This window comes from Canis lupus, chromosome 16 (assembly GCF_048164855.1).
Source record: "Canis lupus baileyi chromosome 16, mCanLup2.hap1, whole genome shotgun sequence".
NCBI classification, from domain to species: domain Eukaryota; kingdom Metazoa; phylum Chordata; class Mammalia; order Carnivora; family Canidae; genus Canis; species Canis lupus.
In genome coordinates this window covers 22,239,224-22,263,251 of record NC_132853.1, presented here as the reverse complement: position 1 = coordinate 22,263,251, position 24,028 = coordinate 22,239,224, and the positions used below count along the sequence as shown (strand labels likewise).

General features: G+C 46.3%; 1 long non-coding RNA gene across 1 annotated transcript; it reads right to left on the bottom strand.

The window, feature by feature from the left end:
* Positions 1-12,951: 12,951 nt before the first annotated feature.
* Positions 12,952-23,032, bottom strand: LOC140607459 (uncharacterized). Its single transcript, XR_012009465.1, has 3 exons — positions 22,827-23,032; positions 18,461-18,617; positions 12,952-13,086 (listed from the first exon to the last, which is right to left on the bottom strand). It is a non-coding gene; the product is annotated as an uncharacterized lncRNA (long non-coding RNA).
* Between the last annotated feature and the right edge of the window lie 996 nt (positions 23,033-24,028).

Sequence of the window (24,028 nt, the reverse complement as noted above, 5' to 3'; positions counted from 1 at the left end):
TCCAGGCCTCCACCATCTCAGTTATACCAGGAGGTTATGGAGTAGTGACGCTTAGATATAAATATAATAATCCTTTGTTTTCCATTCTGTTCATGTCTCCTTGGCCTTAAATACTAGCATTCTGCTGACGATCCTCAAATCTCTTTCTTGGTTCTGGCTCTATGTACCCGGAAGTCTACTCGGCATCTCCCAAGGCCATCTACTGAGCAAGCCATTTTCCAAGTGGCCTAAATGAGCTCCTGGTCTTCAAGACCTACTGCCCTGTAGCTGGTCTCATCTCAGTGAATGGCAAATCTCTTCCTCAAGTTAGGTCCCTGGGAAGCCTCCTGGCTCATCTGGCTACCCTTTTTGCTTCTATTCTAGCCCCTGCTCCCCACATCATGGGCCATTCTTGGCCAGAGTGGTTCTGTGAACCTGTAGGTCAGATTATGTCACTGATCTGCACCAAACCTTTTAATGCTCCTTAACGACACTCTGTCTCTCTGTCTCTTTCTCTCTCTCTCTCTCTCACACACACACACCTTCCTATGAGTTACAAGCCCCAACAAGATCTGGCTCCCCCTTACCTCTCTGACTTTATCTTCTATTACTTCCTCCCTCATTTTCTTACACACTGGCCTCCTGGCTACTCCTTGAGTGGACCTGTCATGCTCCTACTTCACGGCCTTTGCACACACTGTTGCCTTTTTCTGAAAAGCTCTTCTCCTCCGTACCCACATAGTGGGCTCCCTCATTTCAGTCCAGTCTTTACTCAGTGGGGTCTTTCTGACGGTCTTCTCTGAGATCTCAATCCATAACATTTTATATCTCCCTCTCCTGCTCATTCTTTTCTCTCTCTGGAAGTTCTCTCCATCTAACATTTTATATACTTTACTGTCTTGTATATTGTCTGTCTCCCCAGCAAGAATAGAGGTGACAGGAAGAGTTTTCGCTATTTTGTTCACTGGACCTTGTTAGAGTTCTGGTTATAGTAGCTGCTCTATAAATATCTGTTGGAAAATAATGAGTCAATGAAGCACATGAAGAGGTGCTCAACCTCATTAGTCCTTGAGAAATGCAAATCGAAACCACAATAAGATAGCACTTCATACTGCTAGAATGGTTATTATTAAAAAGGCCTACAATCAGGTGCCTGCAAGCACGGGTAGAAGCAGGACTCTCTTACACTGCTGGTAGAATTGTAAAATGGAGCAGTCCATTTGCACAACAGCATGGAAGTTTCTTTAAAAGCTAAATGTCAATGGCTCAGCAGTTTAGCGCCACCTTTGGCCCAGGGTGTGATTCTGGAGACCCGAGATAGAGTCCCATGTCAGGCTCCCTGCATGGAGCCTGTTTCTCCCTCTGCCTGTGTCTTTGCCTCTGTGTGTGTGTGTGTGTGTGTGTGTGTGTGTGTGTGTGTGTCTAATGAATAAATAAATAAAATCTTTGGGCAGCCTGGGTGGTTTAGCGGTTTAGCACCGCCTTCAGGCCAGGGCCCGATCCTGGAGTCCTGGAATCAAGTCCCACATCAGGCTCCCTGCATGGAGCCTGCTTCTCCCTCTGCCTGTGTCTCTGCCTCTCTCTCTCTCTCTGTGTCTCTCATGAATAAATAAATAGAATCTTTTAAAAAAATTTAAAAAATAAAAGCTAAATGTCAATTTATCATGTGACCTTGTGTTTTTACTCCAAGGTATCTTCTACACCAGAGAAATGAAAAACTGTGTCCATGCAAAAGCTTGTATGCAAATGTTCACAGCAGTGGTCTTTGTCGTCCCCCCAATGGAAATTAGTCAAATATCCATCAGCAGGTACATGGCTGAACAAAATGCAGCATATCCAATGCAATGGAATACTAGTCAGTAATCAAAAGGATTGAACTATGGATACGACCGGGATGAACCCCAAACAAATGCAAAATGAAAAAGTTAGACACAGAAGACTGTATGTTGTATGACCCCACTCATATGAAATATCCAGAAAAGGCAAATCTAGAGAGAAAGAACACAGATTCATGGTTGCCTGTGGATGGGATAGGGTGGGTTAAAAGGATATGAAGGATCTTATTGCAGTCATAAAAATGGAGTTGGGTTGTTGGTGATGGTTGCACAACTTGGTAGATTTATGAAAAAATCATTGAATTTAATGATCAAACACTTAAAATGGCTGAATTGTATGTAAATTATACAGGCAAATCTCAGAGGTATGAGGTTCGGTTCCAGGCCACCTGAATAAAGCGAATATCACAATAAAGCAAGTGAAATGGACTTTTTGTTTCCCCGTGCATATGAAGGTTTTATTTACACTCTACTATAGTCTAGTAAACATGTGATAGCATTATACCTAAAAAGGAAACAATGTATATACCTTAATTAAAAAATACTTTATTGCCAAAAAAATGCTGCCAAAAAAATGCTACCATGCTAACCATCATCCAAGCTTTCAGTGAGCTGTAATCCATGACCATAGATCACCATAACAAATATAATAATAATAATAATAAAGTATGAAATACTGGGAGAATTACCAAAATGTGGCACAGAGACACGAAGTGAGGAAACGCTGTCGGAAAAAATGGTGCCACCATGTAGATGTGCTCGATGCACGGTTACCACAAACCTTTAATTTGTAAAAAACGCAATTATCTGCAAAGTGCAAAGTGAAGTGTGATGAATGAGGTGTGTCTGTCCCTCAGTATTGTGAGGTAATGTAATGAATGAATGGACGCTCCTGTGCAGAGCTCCCTTGCTCAGAAATCCTGGGGAGGTTGGGGGCTGGGGACCAGGGCAGGGCGGGGCCTCTCTGGTCCCTCCCATCTGACTGCCGGCGTGGCTCTGACGGCCTCTCTGCTCACACAGTGGGAGCAGAAGAACGGGTAGGAGCTCCATCAACCATTGCTGCTACTGGGGCCCTGTGGGCCTCGGGTTCGTGGCAGCCAGGGAGCCAGGCCTGCCTGTGGAGTCTGAGGGGGGAGGCGGAGAGTGGGGAGCAGAAGCAGGTGGGGAGGGGGGCCCAGCAAGGAGGATCTGAAGTCAGCAAAGCCTTCGGAGAAACAGAAGGGCAGCCAAGGGAAGAAATAAAAGCTGTGGAAAGTCTTGGGGCCGCCAAAGGGAATCAGAAGGGCGTTTTACAAATATATCAGGGTGAAAGGGATCCTTGAGAGCCGCCCGGCCCATTAATAAATGAGAAGGGAAATAAAATTAATGATGATGATTAAAATGGCTGAGCTGCTGAAGTGCTTTGTAAAATTGGTCTTTAACAAGGAAAAGGAAAAAAATCCAAGGGATGGGCAATTAGAAGGCGACAGAAGCCTTGTCAATACAGTAGATGAAAGGTAGGAGAGAGAATACTTAGAAAAATTGGATAATGCCGACCCAGTCTGCATTGCTGCATCCGGATATAAGCCTTGGGGGCTGAAGGGGATTGCTGATGAGATTATTAAACCCTTGGCAGGTATTTTAATTATATATATATATATATATATATATATATATATATATATATAATTTTTTTTTTTTTTTTTGAGAAGGGAGGCAGACTCAATGAAAATTCAAGAGCCTGGGATAAAAGAGGGAGAGCACCTTTACTGGGCATGGCTCCGTGCATCATACTTGATGTGTCATTTAAGTCCCCAGCAGCACTGTGTGCTTCTGCAATTAGCACCCTTTCCCGGCAAAGAAACTGAGACCCAGAGAGTTTCTGTGACTCTGAGATTATACAACTAGCAAATGATGGTGGCAGAACTTAAACCCACATTTTTGTTTTTTTAAAAAAATATTTTATTTATTTATTTTAGAGAGAGATAGACATCATGAGCAGAGGAGGGACAGAGGGAGAGAATCTTCAAGCAGACTCCCCACTGAGCACGGAGCCTGACGCGGGGCTCAATCTCACGACACTAAGATCATGACCTGAGCCACAATCAAAAGTTGGATGCTTAACTGACTGAGCCACCCAGGCTCCTGTTGAACCCAGTTTTTTCGGATTCCAAAGCAGATGCTTTTATCCTCCACCAGCTGCTGATTCTAACTCTCAATATTTGATTCCCCCTGTCTGAGAGAAAGACACCCACCTCTCAGTGACCCACTGCCAGTGATGGTCCTTTGTCCCAAAGCCTTGGGATTCTGATGAAAATGGCAGAGAGGGAGCTCTCTGATTCTAATTTTATGATGTTTAGAGAGGCTTACATTTATATGTTGAAAGGAAAGAAAGGGGGCAGAAGTTGAAGAATGTGAGCCTGGGGGTGTGAGGTGTCAGTCATCAGGGATGTATAGGTTCCCGGAGTCCAAAGTCCTTATCATACATATGGGAAACTGAGGCCTGGTGGAGGAGAGGGTGACTCTCCCCCAGGTGACAGCAGGAGCAGGGGCCATAACCAGGACTGTTGGCTTGAGGTCCAAGGCTTTATTTTCTGTACGTCTTGGCCTAAGCTTATTTGCCCTTGTCCCTGACTTCTGTCCTGTGATATCCAAACACTGGCCTTGACTTTGACTCTCAGCTTAGACTCTGTCTTCTACCTCTGCTTTTGTGCCCTAACCTATGGTTCTTATCAATAGCTTCTTTAACCTTCACACCTTATTTCTGTTGTTGTTTTGTTGTCCTGATACCTTGGGCCAGGTGGTTGGGATGACGGTAGGAGGAGCCTGTGGAACTGGTCTCTCTCTTGTCCCACCAATCTCCTGTCATTCTGGGGTCCTGTGCATGGTGTGATAGGAACCCACCTGTGAGAGATTAAAATACTGGCCATGGCTTCATCCATTGTAGAGTTTACTTCCCTGTTTCTTGACTTTGGGCTTCACCATATGACAGTCAATGAGATGTTAGCGATGTGGTAAAGCAAGGACTTGAAATGTGCTTGTGCACTTGGGTGTCTCCTCTTGCACTTCTGCCACTGCCATGAGATGAACATTGCCCCAGTTAGCTCACTAGTCCAGGGTGGATGAGAGACAGTTGGGAGCAGAGCCACCCCTACCAACTCCCAGTCTTTTAGGGGAGAATCCAAGCTGTCCCAGGCAGCAAATTGCCTGAATGAACCTAGACTAGCCAAATTTCAGCTGACCTGAATATCCTTGAAAATAAATGCTTAGTATGGTATGCCACTGAGATTTCTATGCTTGTTTGTTATGCAGCAATAGCTAACTGATACACAGTTGTCTACACAATGTGTTTCAACAGATCTAGAGTTCCTATCTAAAATCTCTTTTTACCTCAATTTATTAGAAGTAAAAGCAAATTATTAAGTACCCACTGTGTGATCATTTCCAAGTCAGGCATAATGTGTTTAGAAGTTTCGGTTACTGTTTTCAAGGAGCCTAGCCTAGGGGAAACAGGGAGGTAAACAGATGGTTACAAAATATGACCTCTCAGTCGAGTCCTGGAGGAGAATGAGGAAGGAAAGCACTCCGGGCACTAAGTACCGCATGCCCCAAGGCACGAGGCTGTGAAGCAAGCTGGCACATGTGTAGAACCCAAGCCCCTCTTTGTGCTGGCATGTTAATCCCAGCATGGGGAGGCAGGCAGAGCCTGGGTCCAGGTCTGACATTTTACAAGTCCCTGACCAAATGTTTTTATAAAACAAGGCATCGACAATGGCAATTTATTACCAGATGATGAAGTCCAGGGATACTCCATTAAATTAAAAAGTGGCACAAGATGTGATAAAACTCAAAGAAATTCAAAGGGAATAAAAGACTCCGGGTACTGTTGCAGATGGAATAAACAAACAGCATAATCCAGGGATGCCAACGGCACAGAGGTAATTACACATGGACACCTGCTCCCGAAAGTCAGCCTGGGCTCAGGGAGGCCCGACCCACAGCACCCCTAGCACTGCCCTCACCTCATCGTATCCAGATCCTTTCTGAGCTGCAGATCCTTCCCTTTGGCTTCTCAAGTGTCATTTCCCCTAAGACGTTTCTGGGAGCAGTGCTTTCTGCAGGGGGAGGCGGCTGGGGACCGTAGGGAGGGGAAGGTGGGCAGCCTCCCTGTCCATATGGCATGGAGCAGGCCTCCCCCTCAAGGCCTGCCCCTCCTTCTAGCACTCCCCCTCTAGGAGTGAGGGAAGCTGAGCCCAAGTGTGTGTGATTTCAGAGTTAATCTGTCTACACTAATTAAATATTGACGGCTGTTAAATATTCATAGGGTGTTTTAGCTGGCAGGTTTGATGTCTCTAGGCCCTGCTGGCCCCAGCTCTGCTGGTGGGCTCTTTTGGCTGGTCACTCTGTGCTCCTGACTGCCTCTTCCTCACCCAGAGGTTTCCAGCCGCAGCAGTGGGTGGCCTGAGAGGAACCCCTCTGCCCTGGGTCTCAAAGAACCTCTCCCCCAGGCCTGGGACTACTGATTAGCCTGCTTGTGTGGAATCTGAGGGGGGCTGCAGCTTTGGGTTTGGGGCTTGGTGGGAGATAAGCCACCAGTGTAGATAGGTGACAAGTCAGTACAAGGGGGTCTGCATGGAAGATGTCCTGCCAAGGGCAGGGCTTGGGTGAAGGCCCAGATTCCAGTGACAGGGCTGGGGACTGCAAGGCAGAGTGGTGCAGGGAGAGGTTAGGGAAGGGCGGGGTGGGGAGGAGAGAGGTCAGCTGTCTACAGGGATGAGGCTGCATGGCCCAGGAGCCCAGGCAAGGAACTGTTCTCCTGGTCTCTCAGCCTCTCTATCCCTTCATTCCTCCGCCTCTGCTCTGAGCCCCATGTGAGGCTCTTCCCCCCTCTCCCACCGCCCCGAACTTGCTCCAGCTTGCCTGCTTGTGGGATAGGGGGCCTGGAGAAGGGAGAGCCAGGAAGGCTAAGGTCAGAGAGTGGGCCTCAGGGAGGCTGGCAAGCCACAGGAAGTAACCCAGAGTGGGGCCAGCATCTTCTTAGCCCTTGGATCTCTGATTTCTTGAACAGCAGCTTGTCTGGAGGGAAAGGAGGCCAGGTTCCAAGCCCCACACACCAGTGGGCCAGCATGAAGCTCCCTGTGGCCGAGAGGAGGTCTCCAGGGTTCTCCCAGCCCCCCATCCTCCCTCCAGGCTCCAGGGCCTGGTGCTGGCTTCAGGCACCAACATGTACCTTCCCACCTCAATGCAGGCTGCAGGCCGGAGGTGTCTGTGAGGCCGCTTCCTTCCTGTGTGTGCAGTTCTGGTTGCATGGGGACCGTGCGGTCCAGGGAGCTATTACCCGAGTGAAGGCATGTGTCAGCTCTCCTTCAGCAGTGAGCTCATTCATGCCCTTACTGTACTGGGCCTCTTAGGCTGGGTCCCCAGGTCTAGGACTCTGAGGCTGGGACCCTGACCCTGGGTCCCTGCAGCTGGACCCCTGAGGCTCCCCACACAGAGGACTTGCAAGAGGCATGGACCTTTGGGCCCAAAGGGATCTGAGACTCTGGAGCGCTCCCCTTTGGGTGATACCAGAGATGGTGCCACAATAGCAACAACAACTTGTTTGGTTAAGCTCTTCTCTGCAGAACTGCATTTAATCCTCACTCAACCCTACCAGCTAGGTGGTTCTGTGAGCCACATTTCACAGATAAGGCAACAGGAGAGTCGGAGAGGTTGAGAGACTGTTCTGGGTCATATCGCAAGGGTATATATAGCTGGCGTCTGAAGTCAGGTGGTCTAACTGGAGTCTTTGCCTTCAGTTCTATGTCAGGGCTGCCCAGGCTTCCCCAAGACAAAGATCACCCTGTGAGCTTGTTAATGGGTAGACCCTGGGCCCCTCTTGGCCCCCCTGGGGCAGAATCCTTAAGGGAGGACCTGGGACATGGATTGGGCCAGGTAGGGTCTCCGCTGTGTTCTTACCTGCAGGGCTGGTGTGCTCTTCCCCCTGGACCTGGACGGCGAGGGGGCTGCCAGGGATTCAGTTTAGGAGCAGAACCCACCGCATCAGGACCCTGACTGCTTTCATGTTGAACAATGTTGTCTTTTAAGACGCCAGCCTGCTTCAGAACTGCTAATAGACCAGTTTGCGTTCCCCTTGGGCCAGAGCTATATGGCAGAGGCTCGTAAGTACTGGGCTGTCCTGATTGTGGTGGCAGTAGCAGAAACCGAGCTGGAGCAAAGGGAAGGAGGAACCTGGGGTCTGAAGTGGGGCTCGCCACTTGGCTACCCACCCCCTCTTTATGGAAACAGAATACGAAAGAATTGTGCTAGAATCAACTCTTGCTTGCTGTGAGGCCTTGGGAAAGCAACAGATTGCTTCTGAATCTCACCATTCCTGTCTGCAAAATGGGCTCATAATATTATTTCCCCAACAGTGTTGTTGCAAGCATCCCACAAAATGTGGGAAGCACACAACACCAGCCGTAGCCAACCCTTCCATAGCACTTCCTGCACGTCAATCACTCTTCTATGTACGTTACATACATTAACTCCCTTAATCCTCACAGTAGCCCTTCCTGGCTGGTGCTCTTACTGCGCTCTGTTTCCAGGTGTGAAACTGGCATGGAAATATTAATGTATTTGCCTGCGGTCCCCCAGGTAGGAAGTGGGGAAGCTAAGCCCAACCTGTGGGACTCCAGAATTCATCTTTTTAACTCATCATAGGGTGTCCAAAAAGTGTCTCCCATCTTTCCCCTTTCCCAAACATTGGGGACATTTGGTGTTCTGTTTTGGACGAAGGCGCCTCTTCCATGGATGATCCTCCTCCCAGGAAAGCCCGCTGGACCAAAAACAGATTTCTTCTCTGTCAACTGGGGGCTTCTCTGCAGAGGACTTGCCTTTCTCGCTACTTCCTTTGCTCCCCATCCCACACTATTACTGAGCACGTGTCCTGCCCTAGGGACATAGGAACAGACAGTAGTGGTGACTAGAGTGAGACCATAACTGGGGAACAAAGCTAGACAATAAACAAGAAATGAGGCCAAATATAAAGTATCTCAGTGAGTGTCAACAGCTGTGAGGAAGAATAAAGCTGAGAAGGGAGGCTAGAGGGGTGGTCAGGGCCGGCTTGGCCGGGCAGGGGCATCTGAATGGTGACCCAAGCTAGTGAACCACGTGAGTGGGTGGGGGGAGAGGGTACCAGTTCACAGAATGCCAGGAACAAAGCCAGGAAGCAGGAGATGGAGGAGAACAGTGTGGCTGGGGGAAGGGAGTTGGAGATGGGGTCAGAGAGAGAATAGTGTGAGGAGCTGGTCATGAAGGGTCCAGTCAGCCCGTTGTGAGGTCTTTGAGTTGCATCTGAGAGGTGGAGGCCACTGGTGGAATTGAATTCCTATTAAGTGCAGTTGAATTCATATTCCCTTCTTGAGAAGGGGCAAGACCTTGGATCTCCTGGGCTGCCCCGACTGCTGTGAAGAATAGAGTGTAGGGCGAGGGAGGGTGCAGGGGAGTATTCAGTAGGTCCAGCTGACAGCTTGGATGGATTGGACGTAGGATGGAGAGAGAAGGGAGCCCAAGGGTTTAGGCTGGGGCAGTCGGAGGGACAGAGTAGCTGTTGATTCTGGTGGGGGAGGAGTGGGGTTTGTCCAGAGGTGGGGGTGGGTGGAGGTTAGGAGCTAAGGTTCGGCTTTATTAAGGCCCACATGCCTGATTAATTAGACCTCCCAAGGGAGGTTGAGGTAGGCAGTTGGGATACACACCTGAATTTGAGGAGGTATCCGACTACAGATACAAATTTGTGAGTTATCAGCGTATAGATGGTGTTTAAAATCACAACACTGGATGAGGTCATCCAGGGAGGAAATAGATGGAAAAGAGTGGAGGTTTGAGGATGGAAACCTGGGATCAGGAATGTTTATAGAGCAGAGAGATGAGGGGGCAGCAAGGAAGAGCGGGGCCCTGGCAGCCCAGGCCTCAGGACCACGGAGGGAACCCAGCTCCCTAACCCCATTATCTCTGTTCCCCTGCCTTCCCAAGTGCCGCTCGTCACTTTTTGCAGGCCTTTTCTGACCTCTAATGGTCATGAATGAGAACGCACTCACTCAATGGAGCTAGAGAGCCAGACCACCTTTCTGGGTTCCTTCTGGGTTTCACTCTTTCATTTGGGAGGCCATTTCTACTAAGCACCTACTACTCGCTGGGTTCTGACCAGTGCAGAAGAGAACCAAATGCTCTCTTGGAAGAAAAGGCACCCAAACACAATTGTAAGGCTCTCAGCTAGGGGTAGTTTTGGTTACGTCTAGAAACCTTTGTCATGACTAGGTGGGGGTCGGTGGGCTACTGGGTAGAGGTCAAGGATGCTGCAGAAGATTTTATAATGCCCAGGACATCCTCCTACAACAATGCGTTATCTTGCCCCTAATGTCAACAGGTGCCGAGGTCAAGAAGCCCCGGTTCAAGACAACACGTCCAGTGTCATAGCAGATGTATGAACCAGAACGTTTGGTTGCAGAGGAGAGTAATCAAACCTGTCTTTGGGGGCAAGGAAGACTACTTCACAGAGGATGTGTGATTTCAACTCGTCTTGAAGGATGAGTAGGGCTTTACCAAGTAGAAAGGGGAGAGATTAGAGAATAGAGTATAGAAACATACTCAAAACATGTCTCAGAAGAACCTAGAGTGGTCACAGGCCCAGATATGTCTGGGACAGCCCAGCTACTGCACAGTCTTCCAGCATAACTGTTCAGGGAGATGTCTTCCACTCAAATGTGTTCGGTGGGGACGGTTGTGTATGTGGTCATCCTAGACTCAGCAGGCTCAATGCAGCTGGAATGGGATTGCAGGGGGGAGATGGGAGCTGGGTCATGAGGGCCTGCTACAGTCAGGTGGAGGGCCAGGGTCTTAGCACAGAGCAATGGGGACCCACTGGTGCTTGCAGGTAGGAGTCTTTCCTCAAGAGGCCAGAGTGGAGGCTGCCATAAACATCCAGAACAGAGAGGACAGAGTCTAAGCATGGACAGTGACAACAACCCTCTCTTCACAGTGTCCTGGAGAATCCCAGCTTGGGTGAGAGTTGGAGAGATTAGGGCTGAAGTGCTCCACACTCAGGAACAGATGAAAACACTCCCCCAGCACAAGGTGCAGGGCCCTCGTCATTTGGCTTCCTTCTGCCTTGGGCAGACTCTTCCTCTTTACCCATCCCAGGCAGAGGTGCTGATTGGGTTGGTGCAAAAGCAGGGGTTAGGAAAGTTGGTGTCGGCCTGAACTTTGCTGCAAACAGAGCCACGGGACCTGGTTGCAGTTCTTTCTGGCTTTGGTTTCTCTATCTGGACTAGGAGCAGGAGGGTAAATCCTCCCTGTGACCCTTCCAGTTCTCAACTCTTATGTTCTTGCACATTCTGCTCCTGAGCCCCTCCAAGAAGTGGGTTCTGCAGCTAGACAGCCCCTATTCTGGAGCTTTGCTTTCTGACCAGCTGGTGTGACTATACCACCCCCTGCCCCTGCCTGCCCTCCAGGCCTGAAGTCTTTAATGAAATGAAGACAGGTCTGTCCCTTTGGAGAAGGCTGCCCTCTAAGATATGTATCATCAGGCACTCTGCTGGGGTGTCCCGAGAGCCACACACTTGGAATCTATGACTGTGAACTCCCAGGATGTTCTCCTTCTGGGATCTGTGTCCTTAGTGGTTCTGGGCTCTGATCTGCCCAAGTGTGGCTCTGAAGAGTGGGTAAACAGACTTTGCCACAGGAAAATCAGAAAGGGCACAGCCCCAAGAGCCATCAGAGAGAAGGCTGTCTTGCTATTTACAGATGGCTTAACTCGAGTGAGCAGAGATGACAGCAGATGGGGTCCAGGCAGCACCGAGTAGGCAAGGGCTTTCTATCCAGGCAACCTCCCATCCGTGTACAGTGACTCACAGCCCATGGGCAGGGCAGGGTGGCTGGGTCGTCCCCATGGATGGCACTGAGATTCTGGGGGGAATTTATTCAGCAAAGTCTGGCTGAGCCGGTGGGGCAGAGAACCTGGGCTTTCAGACTCCTGTTTAGTGCTATTTCTGGGACATCTGTTCTGACACCTTATCTTTGATAGAGGAGGATGCTGTCATGCAGGGGGATACACAGATCGGCATCGGGTCATCTAGGCCACTGAAAGGACTACCTGGAGCTGCATCTGACTGCCCTACCAAAGTCTTCCACCTCTAGCTGGGCAGATGGGTAGTGATGTCTCTTATTTCAGAAATTGGTTGTGTGCATGTGCATCTCTCTCTCTGTATATCATCAGCCAACATCAGAAAAAACTTTCTTCCATTTTAAAAACACAAAGAGAATTTAGGAAGTAAAGCAAAATGGAAAGAAGAATGGTCCCACTGCTCAAGCATTCACTTTTGGGTACATTTACTTCATTGTTTTTCCCATATATAATTCTTCCTCCCCCTTTCTCCTAGTTGAATTCATATTGGCTGTACAATTTCACGCCCTGGTCTCACTGACTACCATAAGTATTTTCCATGTTGTTACACGCTTTTCATAAGTGTCATTCTGAAGGCAGCAAGCTCACTAGACCGACTCCTGATTGTTGGACATTTAGACTGTTTCAGATTTTTCACTATTACACCTAATGCTTCAAAGAGCAGTTTTGTGTAGGATGGTTTTGAATATTCAGGGTGATTATATTGGGCTGGAATTTGAGAGAGAATACTGAAAATGTGTACTCCAGGTGGTTGGCTCTCCCATAGTTGGCCCACCCTTCCAGGTGCCATGATAAGGCTAACACATCCCCTCTCCTCTTTCTTCAGCCTTTTCTGGGGTCTGTGTTGATTTTTTATTCTCCTTACTCCCACAAGACCTTTAAGTTATTTCCTAAGACTCCTCCATTAAAACCTGTCACATTAGTAAGAATACTCTGTTGAAAGTGAAGGAAAAAAATCACATCCTTAAGTGTATTGATCAAAAAGGAATTATACTGGGCTGCCTGGGTGGCTCAGTCAGTTTAAGTGCCTGCTTTTGGCTCAGGTCATGATCTCAAGGTCCTGATATCGAGCCCTGCATCAGGCTCCTCATTCAGTGAGGAGTCTGCTTCTCCCTCTGCCCCTAACTCTACTCGTGTTCTCTCTCAAATAAGTAAATACAATCTTTTAAAAAATGTATTATACTAGTTTATTAAACTGAAAAGCCATTGGCTTCAGGTATAGCTGGATCCAGGTGCTTAGGCAGTATGATCAGGACCTGATTTTTCACTGCTTCTTACTCCAGTACTGCTGGTGGTTCCATCTTTAGGCCTTGCATACTGGCATTGGTTTCAGCTTGCCTGTTTCTAGGCCTGCAAAAAAGAACAAGAACAAGATTTTCTCCCTTGTAGCTCCTACAAAAGCCCCAGAATTCACTTTGATTGGGCTAACTTAGGTTGTTCATTCACTCCTGAACTAATCACCATCGTCAGAGATACGTCCTGGCCTTAAGCTTAGTGGACATGAATAACATGCTTTGTGCCTTGGACTGGGGTTGGCTCCACTTGTCCCAGAGTCCACAGATTAGGAGAGATGGTCCCTGCAAAGCATGCTTGGGGCATTGATTATCACAAGAAAAGAGAGTGGATACTGGAATGGAGAACACAAAACACTAGATGCCAGTCTGTTTGGGGAAAGAATTTTGTCTCAGAAGCATAACATTTTGGACCTGAAGGGTCCTGCAAACACATCTCCCTACTATCCCAGACAACCTCTCTGAGAGATAGCCATTCCAATTCTGTCTGCATCCCTCTAATGATAGGGAGCTCACCACTCTTCAGACCAACTCATTCCACCCTGGGGTAGCTGTGACTGTAAGAGAATTGATTCTTCTTTCCACTGAGTGTTTAAATCTGTCTATCTATCTAACTGTACACTGACGCTGGCCCTATTGGACCCAGCTGGAAATCCCTCATATATGTAAAGACTGACATCACAGCCTCCTGGGGCCTTTTTTTCATGCCACAAAACAGCCCTTGGACTTTGTTGTATGCGACTTGGTTTACTATCTCTTTGCCATTGGCTTGCTTCTTCAGAGTAGTTCATCAGAGTCAAGAACTGACTGTGAGGCTGAAATCTGATGCAAGTATATGAATTCATGGCTTCTTGAAAAGTCTTTTTTTAACTTATTTTTTTAAAGATTTTATTTATTCATGAAAGACACAGAGAGAGAGGCAGAAACATAGGCAGAGGGAGAAATAGGCTCCCTGCAAGAAGCAGGGAGCCTGATGTGGGACTCAATCCCAGGACCTCTAGATCACAACCCGAGCTAAAGGCAAACACTCAACCACTAAGCCACCCAGGCATCCCTTGAGAAGTCTTAAGTAAGATATCCAAGTCTCTTCTTTAAACACCTGGTCAGCTATGGAGGGGGTTGGTTCCTGTCCAAGTTGTCACTTCCCTTTGTGGCTCATGTGAATTGCTCTTTTAGCTTGTTTCAGGGCTCTGAAAGCAGACGTAACAAGCCCAACCATGTGTTATTTAAAAGAAGATTTATGGGATCCCTGGGTGGCGCAGCGGTTTGGCGCCTGCCTTTGGCCCAGGGCACGATCCTGGAGACCTGGGATCGAATCCCACGTCGGGCTCCCAGTGCATGGAGCCTGCTTCTCCCTCTGCCTATGTCTCTGCCTCTCCTCTCTCTCTCTCTCTCTCTCTCTCTCTCTCTGTGTGTGTGACTATCATAAATAAATAAAAATTAAAAAAAAAAGATTTATTACACTGATCTGAAGGGATTCTTTTCTAGGAGGTACACTGTATGCTCCTGTGGCTGGCAAATGATGCCCACTGTTTGACTGCATGGGCCTCCCTTGCAAGCTCTCTTTTCTGCCACCATTTTTTCTGGTGCTCAGAGCTGGCCTCTGCTCCTGGGACAGCAGCCAACACATTATGGATCCAGTAGGTCATAGTTTAGATAGCACATGGATGGATCACCTTGTCTTGGTGACCCTGCAGCATTTTGTGCCAGCCAGCCTCAAGCATATGATGCTGCCATTCCTCTGGTTACCAAAAGCAAGGGAGGTCAGTGAAATTATCCATTAGCTAGATTCAATCAGAGTCAGACCTAGGTGGTGACAGTTTAAACTCTCTCTGCCATCTGAGTGGGTTAGGGTAATCCTTGCTGCTATAACAAGCAAACCTCAAACTGTATAGTGGCTTGGGTGTGACAGAAGCCATTTTTCCCCTCTTTTACAGGTCTAGTGTATGATCAGGTCAGTAGGATGCCATTCTTCATGTTGTCTCTGGGGCCCAGGTTCCTGGATGTTCTATCACCTTCAGCTATAGGCTTCCAAGAGGATTCAAGGGGTGTCTCCACGTCAGCCAGCCAGAGAGTAGCACCAGCAAAGGGGAGTGCCCATGAAAGCTGTGTAGGAGACAGTCCTGGAAATGGCACAAATTTCTGCTCATCTCTCATTGGCCAGGGCAGAATTTAACCACAAGGCTATGGATGACTGCAGGAGAAAATGGGAAATACAGTCTAGCTGTGGCTAAACGGGAAGACCTAGATTTTGGTGAGCAGAGAGCAGTTTGTGGCACACAATCCCAATCCAGATTCAGAGCCTAGACCGTTTAAAGAAGAAGCCAAAGAAATGAGTGCATGTCCTCAGAGGAAGGGTGGCCGGGCTGGCAGGCAGGCACACAATCCTCCCTACTGGTACTCTCCCGCTGAGACTCCCTTCTAGCCATCTCCGAAGCGCTGGTTCCATCTAGCAACCTTGACTGATCATGACCCATTCCCAGGGCAAAGGCAGGGGACCCAGTTTGTGCACGAGACCCAGAGACTTCTTGAGTCACTACATTCTACTCATTGCTTCTCTCACTATGCGTGATTTAAAGGCATCATGATAACATCATCTGGACAAATTTTGAAGCTTCGGCTGAACTGCTTGGGATGCCTGAAAGCTTGTCGGACAAGAGAAACTGATTTGTAACTTGGAGGCAAGCGGCAACTCAGGGATGGATTTCCGATAACACGGTGTGATCGATGTGTAGCGTTTCCTGACTTCTCTTAACAACACTTCAGCTGCCATGACTCCATCTTGTCAGCTCACTTCACATTCACATTCGTTTTCAAAGGATCATCTCAAACTCAAGTGTCTTTTATAGACTCTTAGCCTGCTCAGTTAGCTATAATTATTGCCTTGATGATCAAGTTGAAGATCCACTTGCTGCTGCATGACAACTTGCCCAAGAGGGACCCTCTTCCCACGCAGCCTGAGCTCACCTGCATGGCGGTCCAGCATGCACCGCCCCCAGCCCCCTCCAATTCTCCAACTGCTTTGATGCTCCTGACTCAGATTTCTTCCCTGGAAAGAAGCCCTGCTCTGCTCAGATGACAGTAAAGGAGGATGGGGTTCTAGGCTTGTGGCTGTTTGTCACTTTGCATGCTAACTGATTGCATGCAAGTTGCACCACAGGCAGTGTAGGTCATCTCAGCAGACCCAGGAGATTTTTTTCAAAGTCACAAGTTCATGCTGATGTGTTGATAGTCACACCATTTCACCAAGCCCTTCTTCTCTTATTATCACATAAGAATCTCTTGATTTATGTTCTTGTTTCCTTCTCAGAGCCCCCAGCTCTTTCTCTCTCTCACACACTAGTTTCTAAATGCCAAGCTGTGCATTGTCAAGCCAAACTATACATTGAATTATAATAATGCCCACAGCTTTCAAAACATCAGCATTCAAATGCCAACTTGTGGCTACTTGCTCCCATGATTTCTTGACAACATTCTATACACTGCATGTCTATTAATATTCATCTGAGCCAGGGGATTGTGTTGCTGATTACTTTTTCCACTTTACTAAATTTATTAACAATGGTTTACACATCCAGCACATTCAGGAAACCAGCAACAGTGTAATTTCACTTAGGATTCCATGATTCCTTTTATTATGGTTGGATCTTATCCAAGCATCCTTTTAAGAAAGAACACTCCACAATGAGTAAGATATGGACCACATAAAGTAAGAATCTTTCCCTATTTGAGAGGTCTTTCAGAATAATCCTATTCACACAGTATACAATACAAGGACATTTTTGCCCAGGGCAAATGGCCCTAAATGATTCAGTGAGGAGGTGTGTGGTGTGCTGAATGGGGCAAGGGGATGCACTGAGGTTGGAAGGTAGTCATAGAAAAAGGCATGGCTGAGTTGGCCCTGGGACACCAGTTCTAGGTCCCAAGAAAGAATTATCCCAGACTCTTCAGGCCCTGCAGATCTAGTGAAGTAGACACACACACACACACACACACACACACACACACCTACCCTAGATCTATATGGCTATAGCCTATTCAGTGTTATTCCCTCTCCATGGAACAAGTCTTCCATTTCTGCCCAAACTGTGAACTATCCTAATCCTGAGTACGAAGATATGTGATACCATCCACACCACACACATGCCTTCCCTTCTGCACACGACACACTATCTACACCTCTTGTACCATTTGCCACACTCGATTGTAGTATGTGTATGTGTGTCTTTATGTCTGTCGGTCTATTTTCCCTTTTCACCATGGGCTCTTGGGTGCAGAAAGCATTGCTTCTGCATCTTAATACCCTTAGTGTCTGGCATGTGGTCAATACTTGATGAATGTTGAATGAATGGTTAAAATTAGTATCCAACTCATCATAAAATCTTAATGAACATTAAACTCTCAGTGAATTTTATCCCATCCGGAGTCTCTTCTTTATCAATATCTAGGAAGACATTTGATATGCACACTAATGATGACCATGCATATTTCATAGAAATGTTCCAGAATCTACCAAATCCCCATATTTGTCATTTATAATAGCATCATGTTATTTGTGTTATAATGGCACTGTGTTAACACATTCCATTTCATTTGGTCAGCCCCCTCTTCTTCGGCCTTTGGGTTGTTGACAATTTCTAGTTATTATGGGTAATGCTGCCATGGATGTGTTTTCCTTTCTTTTGGGCTAATATCATGGGGTTTGTTACCAAAGAGAGAATTACTGGGTCAGAGAGTATAAACAGTGGCTCAGGTTTCATTCATGTTGCCTGATTGCTTATGTAAATTGGTCCAGTTTTTCTAGAAAGCAATGCTAAAGGATGTACTTCCACCAGCTGCCAATCTTGGGTTTTTCTCATATTTATTTTTGCGGCTTTAATAGGCATGTAATGGGACCTGAAAGTTGCTTGGATCTAAATTTTATTTCATAGCTGGCGAGATCGCACATGTTTCCACATGGTGATTTACTACCTCCATTTCCCGGTGTGATTCTGTTCATCTCCTTTGACCACTTATCAGGGGCCATCACACAGCAGCCCATCCTTTATCTGTTTTGGGCAGTAAGCAGACCTGGGAAGGGGAATGTGACAGACATAATGGATGCCACTGCTTTCCTTTTAATATTTATTTTTATTACATTGTGGTGCAAAATTTTCATTCTTATGTATTTGAACCCATCCATCAGATGATATCTGTTTCTTCAATAGCTGGGAATTTATCTCCTCATCGGCGGCAGCAGGGATGGCGATGCCAGTCCCTTGTCTCCAGGTTTGTCACAGATTAACGGTAAGAGACAACTGAACTTGACCGGCATGCTGTATGAATTTAAATGAACTCTCCCCTGGCCCGTTAGCCAACTGTCCCAGTGATGTTTATTAAATAACAATTTCTTTCCCCAATGTGTTCTTTTGCTGGCCTACTGTTAGTTTTACCAGGGTCCAAATTCATCTTGGGAATCTCTTCTAGTGAACTTTGCTGCTTTTGACTCAGTGCAGGATGGTTGCTGTGGTTGACAATTCACATCTTAATCGTTCAGAAGGGATCAGCTATCACTGCCATTAAAAGACGAATCCTTTGATGGTTCTTTACCTGGAAGAATAAGCATCCCACACTCAGAGCCATCGAATTCTATTAGAGGACTTATGGGGATTTACATTGGTATTGCATTCACTCTATATATTGACTCTGGACAGAGCATATGTACTTAGGGATTACAATTAGACCACAGCTGGAAAGCTCCCCAAAGACCTCAGAGCTTTAGACAAAGGGAAGAATAAAGTTTCCTTCAAATGGGCCTGACCTGAGATACATCTCAAAGTGTTAGTTGGTCCCAAAGCTGATCATTTTAAGTAATGTAATTTTTCTGTAATGTAAAATTTTACATTTTAAGTAATGTAATACTCTCACTCCCCATCCAGGATGGTGATCTGGACATACCCAGAGCAAGAAGACCCAGAGAGAATCTTGGCTGTACTCTATGAGTTCTATGGTAAAGGTGTCAGCGGGTTGGTGGTGGATTGGGGTGGGGATGGCAATAGAGGATCCACAGCCCCTCCAATCAGTCTGGAGTCACAGAACACAACTCCCACTATTTTAGCACCAGTATTTTCAATTCTTCTGCTCAAGTGTCTTTCAGTTACAATCTCCTGGCAAAGCCCCCACTTGTATACCTTCTCCTCCATCACCCCTGGGCTTGCTGAGCACACCTGAAGGAAGACCACACAACCAGCCTCATTGATGCTGCATAATTCATGGTGTCCAAGCTCAGCGATGCTAGTGATCCTACTCTGTTTCTGTGGTTTGCATTCTCTCCTCCAGCGCCCCCTTCCCCCTCCTTCCTTTTCCACTAAGAGTAATGTCCTTGCTCAGGTGTGGATCTATTTCTTCTGGAGCTCTGCTTCCTTCCTAAGCAGAGACCTCACTCTCCTTATTGTATGCTCATTGTCCTGTGTTCTCAAACTCACCTTCTCTATTGCTTCTTCCCCATCAATGCTTAAATATATTGTCTTCACTGTTTAGATATTTTAGGACTTGAACGTTCTTCTAGTCAACCTAACATACAGACAATGGGTAAACAATAAAGGGAGATCCTCTCTAGCAAAGCTATGGGACTCCCCCTGGTCATTGTCTTATTCGGCTCTCCTTCTCTAGCACATCCACAAGCTTGTCTACATTTGCTGTTACATTCCTTCAATTGCAACTAGCTTCTTAACTCATGACCTTATGGATTTTTTGCCCTTACTACTCTACAGAAACTATTTTTTTTACCAATGTAATAATAGCTTTCTTTTTTTTTAAAAGATTTTATTTATTTATTTATTCATGAGAGACAGAGAGAGAGAGAGAGAGAGGCAGAGACAGGGGCAGAGGGAGAAACAGGCTCCATACAGGGAGCCTGATGTGGGACTCGATCCGGGGTCTCCAGGATCATGCCCTGGGCTAAAGGCGGCGTTAAACCGCTGAGCCACCCGGGCTGCCCATAATAATGGCTTTCTTATCTTTAAATCCAGTACTCACTTCTAGGTTCTCATCTTGACTTCCAAGCAGCCTAAGACAATGCTATTCTCTCCTTCTGGAAACACCTTTTCCCTCTGACTTGGGAATAGCCTATTCTCTTGGCTTCTCACCCACTAAGTAGCCCTCCCTTCTCGGTCTCATCTTTTGGCTTCTCATCCTCTGCCTGGTCCTCCAACATTGGTGTCTCTTGGGGTGCTGCATATAGCCTTGATTCTCCCCACTTGACACTCTGTTCCTTGACCATCACTTTCATCCTTGTGGCTTCAATGGCCCTCTATCTGTATGCGGATGACTTTCCTATTACATTAGCAGGCCTGTGACACCTCTGTCTTGAATTTTAGGCCCTACTATGAGCTCTGGAACTGGAATGTCTGCCGTGTGACCTTGGGCAAGTTACTTGACATCAGTGCCTCAGTGTTTTCCTCCTACGCTTCAAGTGAGGGCTACATTGAGTTGTTGTCATTACTATTATGAATAACCAACTATTTGCTGGAATATCATTTCCTTCAGGTGACTCTAAGTCATATTGATTGTGACCAGCCCAAATCTAACTTGCCGTGTTCACCTAGCTTCCAAAATATTCATCTCCCCTGTGTTCCTTTCCTTTTTGGTGGATGATACCACTGAAATCCCCAAACATCCTGGACCATCCTTCTATCTTTGTCTCTGTGGCCAAGTAATAACCAAATCTATGCATCTATATCCTAAACATCTCTCCTTATCCCATTACCCTCCTCCTCTGCCCCCACCCTCACTCCAGCCACCATCAACTCTCACTTAGGTCTGCTTCAGGAGCTTTTTAGTGGGTCCCCATTGCTCTGAAAATCCAAACCCCTTGCCATGGTTCACAAGTTCCTATTTGGTTTGGTGCTGCTCATTTATCTTTTAATGCTTTCCCCACACTCTAGCATCTAGCCACTCTAAATGTGACCCCTTTCCTTGCACCCACTATCACTTCTGGCATTTTTATCTGCTATTCCCTCTGCCTGAAAGTCCTTTCCCTGTCCCCTTTTCCTGCATTACTAACTACTCATCTTTGGAGCTTTGTATTAAAGGCCATACCCTTTAGGTAGCTTCTCTCATCTCCCAGTGCAGGATGAGATGCCTAGTCTTTCATGCTCCTACAGCATTCTGTATTTCACCTATCACTGGGACTGCCCCCTTCATGCCCCCTTATGTTTAGAACACCATATTCCCCACTAAGTATCATGACACTCTTGTTCACTCCTATATGTCCAATGCTTGGCATATGGTAGGTTTCCATAATATTTGTGCTCCATAAATATTTGCTGAATAAATATATCATTCCACATCCTGTGACAATATGCATGCTGTATCTATGCTCTTCAATACATTCTCTATTTTAAACCTGGTACTGAAAAGCAAGATCCTTCTCTCTTGCTCATTCTCCTCTAAATAATTCCCAGTCCTTGCCTCTGAGAAGCTCAGTGTAATGATGGAGATGTATAAGGAAGCAGGTAAAGACAATGCGGCTAACACAAAGTGATCTGTGTGTATGAGAATCAGCAATATGGGATGGAGGCAGAAGAGGGGGTGGGTAAATACTTCCTGGAAGAATTGACTGACCTGTTTTTTTTTTTTTTTAAAGGAAGAGTTGGACAGGAATGGAGGAGAGGAAAGAGGCTCATGTATTATTGCTCACATTCTTCTATGTGTCAAAAAGCAGCTAGGCAGAGACAACCCTTATGTCTACTTCCACATAATTTTTATACCTCCCATCAGCTCCATTTCACTGAGAGATGTAATGCACACCTTGGATACTGAACACTACACCCCTTTCTCAAAACCCCTCCAATGTCTTTACTCATCTAAATAAACCTGGCTTGTCCTGTGGGGCAAATGCTGCATAACTGATGCTACTAATGTCCAGTGCATGCCCGTCTTCACTCATGATTTCCCCAGACGAGGGAATAGATGTGGAAGAGGTGAATTGTTTTGAGGAGGTTGCACAGAGCTAATTAGAAACACATCCAGGAGTCAACTCCAAGGACCTGCTCTTTTCACCGCAACCTGCTGCCTGCTACATTTTTAAACACACATGTGCTAAAGAGTGATAGTTTGATGGAAGTGGGGTACAGAGGAGCAGCACTCAAATCTTGAACTTGAACAGTTAGCCTTCCTCCATAGATTCTTCATGAAATGTATCACTTACTAGGAAACAAAGACACTTATTCAATAAGAAAAGACAGAAACATTTTGCCTTCCATATCCTAAGACTGCAGTTCAATGAAGTTAGAAATAAATTTCACAAACAAGAAGGGGTTATCCAGTCACAGAGACGTTAGTACTCCTAAATAAAGCCAAGGAAAGAGAAGCAATTCAGAATAGAGTATTTAAAGAACAAAGATATAAACACAGCATAACATATAAATTTATGGGATGCTGCCAGACTGGTACTTAGAGGAGAAAGTATTACTCGTGATGGCCTCTATTAGTGAGAAAGAAGAAAAACCAGGAATTAAGTCTCTACCTAAATAACCCAGAAAGGGTACAAATTATCAAGTGAAAGGAAAGTGGGAAGAGTAATAAACTCCCAAACAGAAATGAATAAAACAAAGACATAAAATTGAATTTGAAGCACAAGTTAAGACAGTACCTCCCTAACTTGGCAATGCATCAGAATTACCTGGGAGGCTTGTTTGAACAATGAATATTCCAGCATGAACTCAGACCTACTGAATCAGACTCTTGGCAGGGTAGGGGGCTGGAATCTGTATTTCTGACAAATTCCCCACATGACTGTTACACATACACACTCACCTTTCTATCCTTTGATGTTGAGAGCCATTGTCTACACTGATTCTCTCATGAGACTTACAAGGTCCTTTGTCACCAGGATGCTTGGTAACCTTTATCCTCTCTTCCCTCCACATGGTGGGAATAACTAGATCACAAAGGGACTCCAGTTTCTGGACACAGCCGCCAGGTTTAAGAGTGGACACTTGACCTGTGCGGGGCCAGTGTGTCCTTTCTCTGGGACTTTTTGATTTGGAGCCTGGAGAGTTGTATAACCTCCCTCTCATAGTCTGGATTGTTATTTATGAAGTAATAAGCTCTGTACCACTATGTCTCCCACTCTGCAGAGTAGAAAAGGGAGGAAGCCAGTCTTTAGAGAGAAAAGGCTGAAGGCAACATATAGAGAGAAGCACAGATGCCAGAGAGAAGAGGAAAGCCCAGTGTGATTTAAGCCCTTGCTTCTTTTTGTCCTAAGACCCAATTGCTTCCTGCCCTTGGAAGTGCACTTATATTATTTTCCCTTCATGTGTAAGCTGGTTTGAGTAGAGTCTTGTCCCATACATCAAAGGAAGCATAGCTAATTTACACATTTACTTAGTTCCTCTCTCTCCAGGCACAGGCTCCCAATGTCACCACCCACTCTCATCCTTCCAAAAAGAATGTAGCTATAGGAATCAATTCCCTCTGTGCCTTGGTGACCATAATGTCTTTTGGGTTCTGGTGTAAGAGAGGTCTATCTTATGATTCAGACTCTACTTTCTTCTCTGTGACATACCTTTCTGCTTCTCAAGGTCAAATCTCACTGTGTATCCAAGTAGCCATAGAGATGGGCACAACTTGTGGCAACAAGGAGCAAGATGGCCCATCCTTTGGAAAACTGTGGAATAAATAATAAATCATAGAACCTATATTCATAATATTTTTTTAATTGAGAAGACACATCTAGTAGTAGGTGCTGTCACAGGAGTCATCACCAAATATTCCAGAATATATGCTGAATATCTCATTGAGACTGAGGACAGTGTTAAGTCTGGGTGTTCTATTTTTTAAAGATTTTATTTATTTATTCATGAGAGACACACACACACACAGAGGCAGAGACATAGGCAAGGGAGAAGCAGTCTCCCCGCAAAGAGCCAACGCAGGACTCGATCCCAGACCCTGGGATCATGCCCTGAGCCAAAGGCTGAGCCACCCAAGCATCCCAAGTCTGGGTGTTCGGAGAC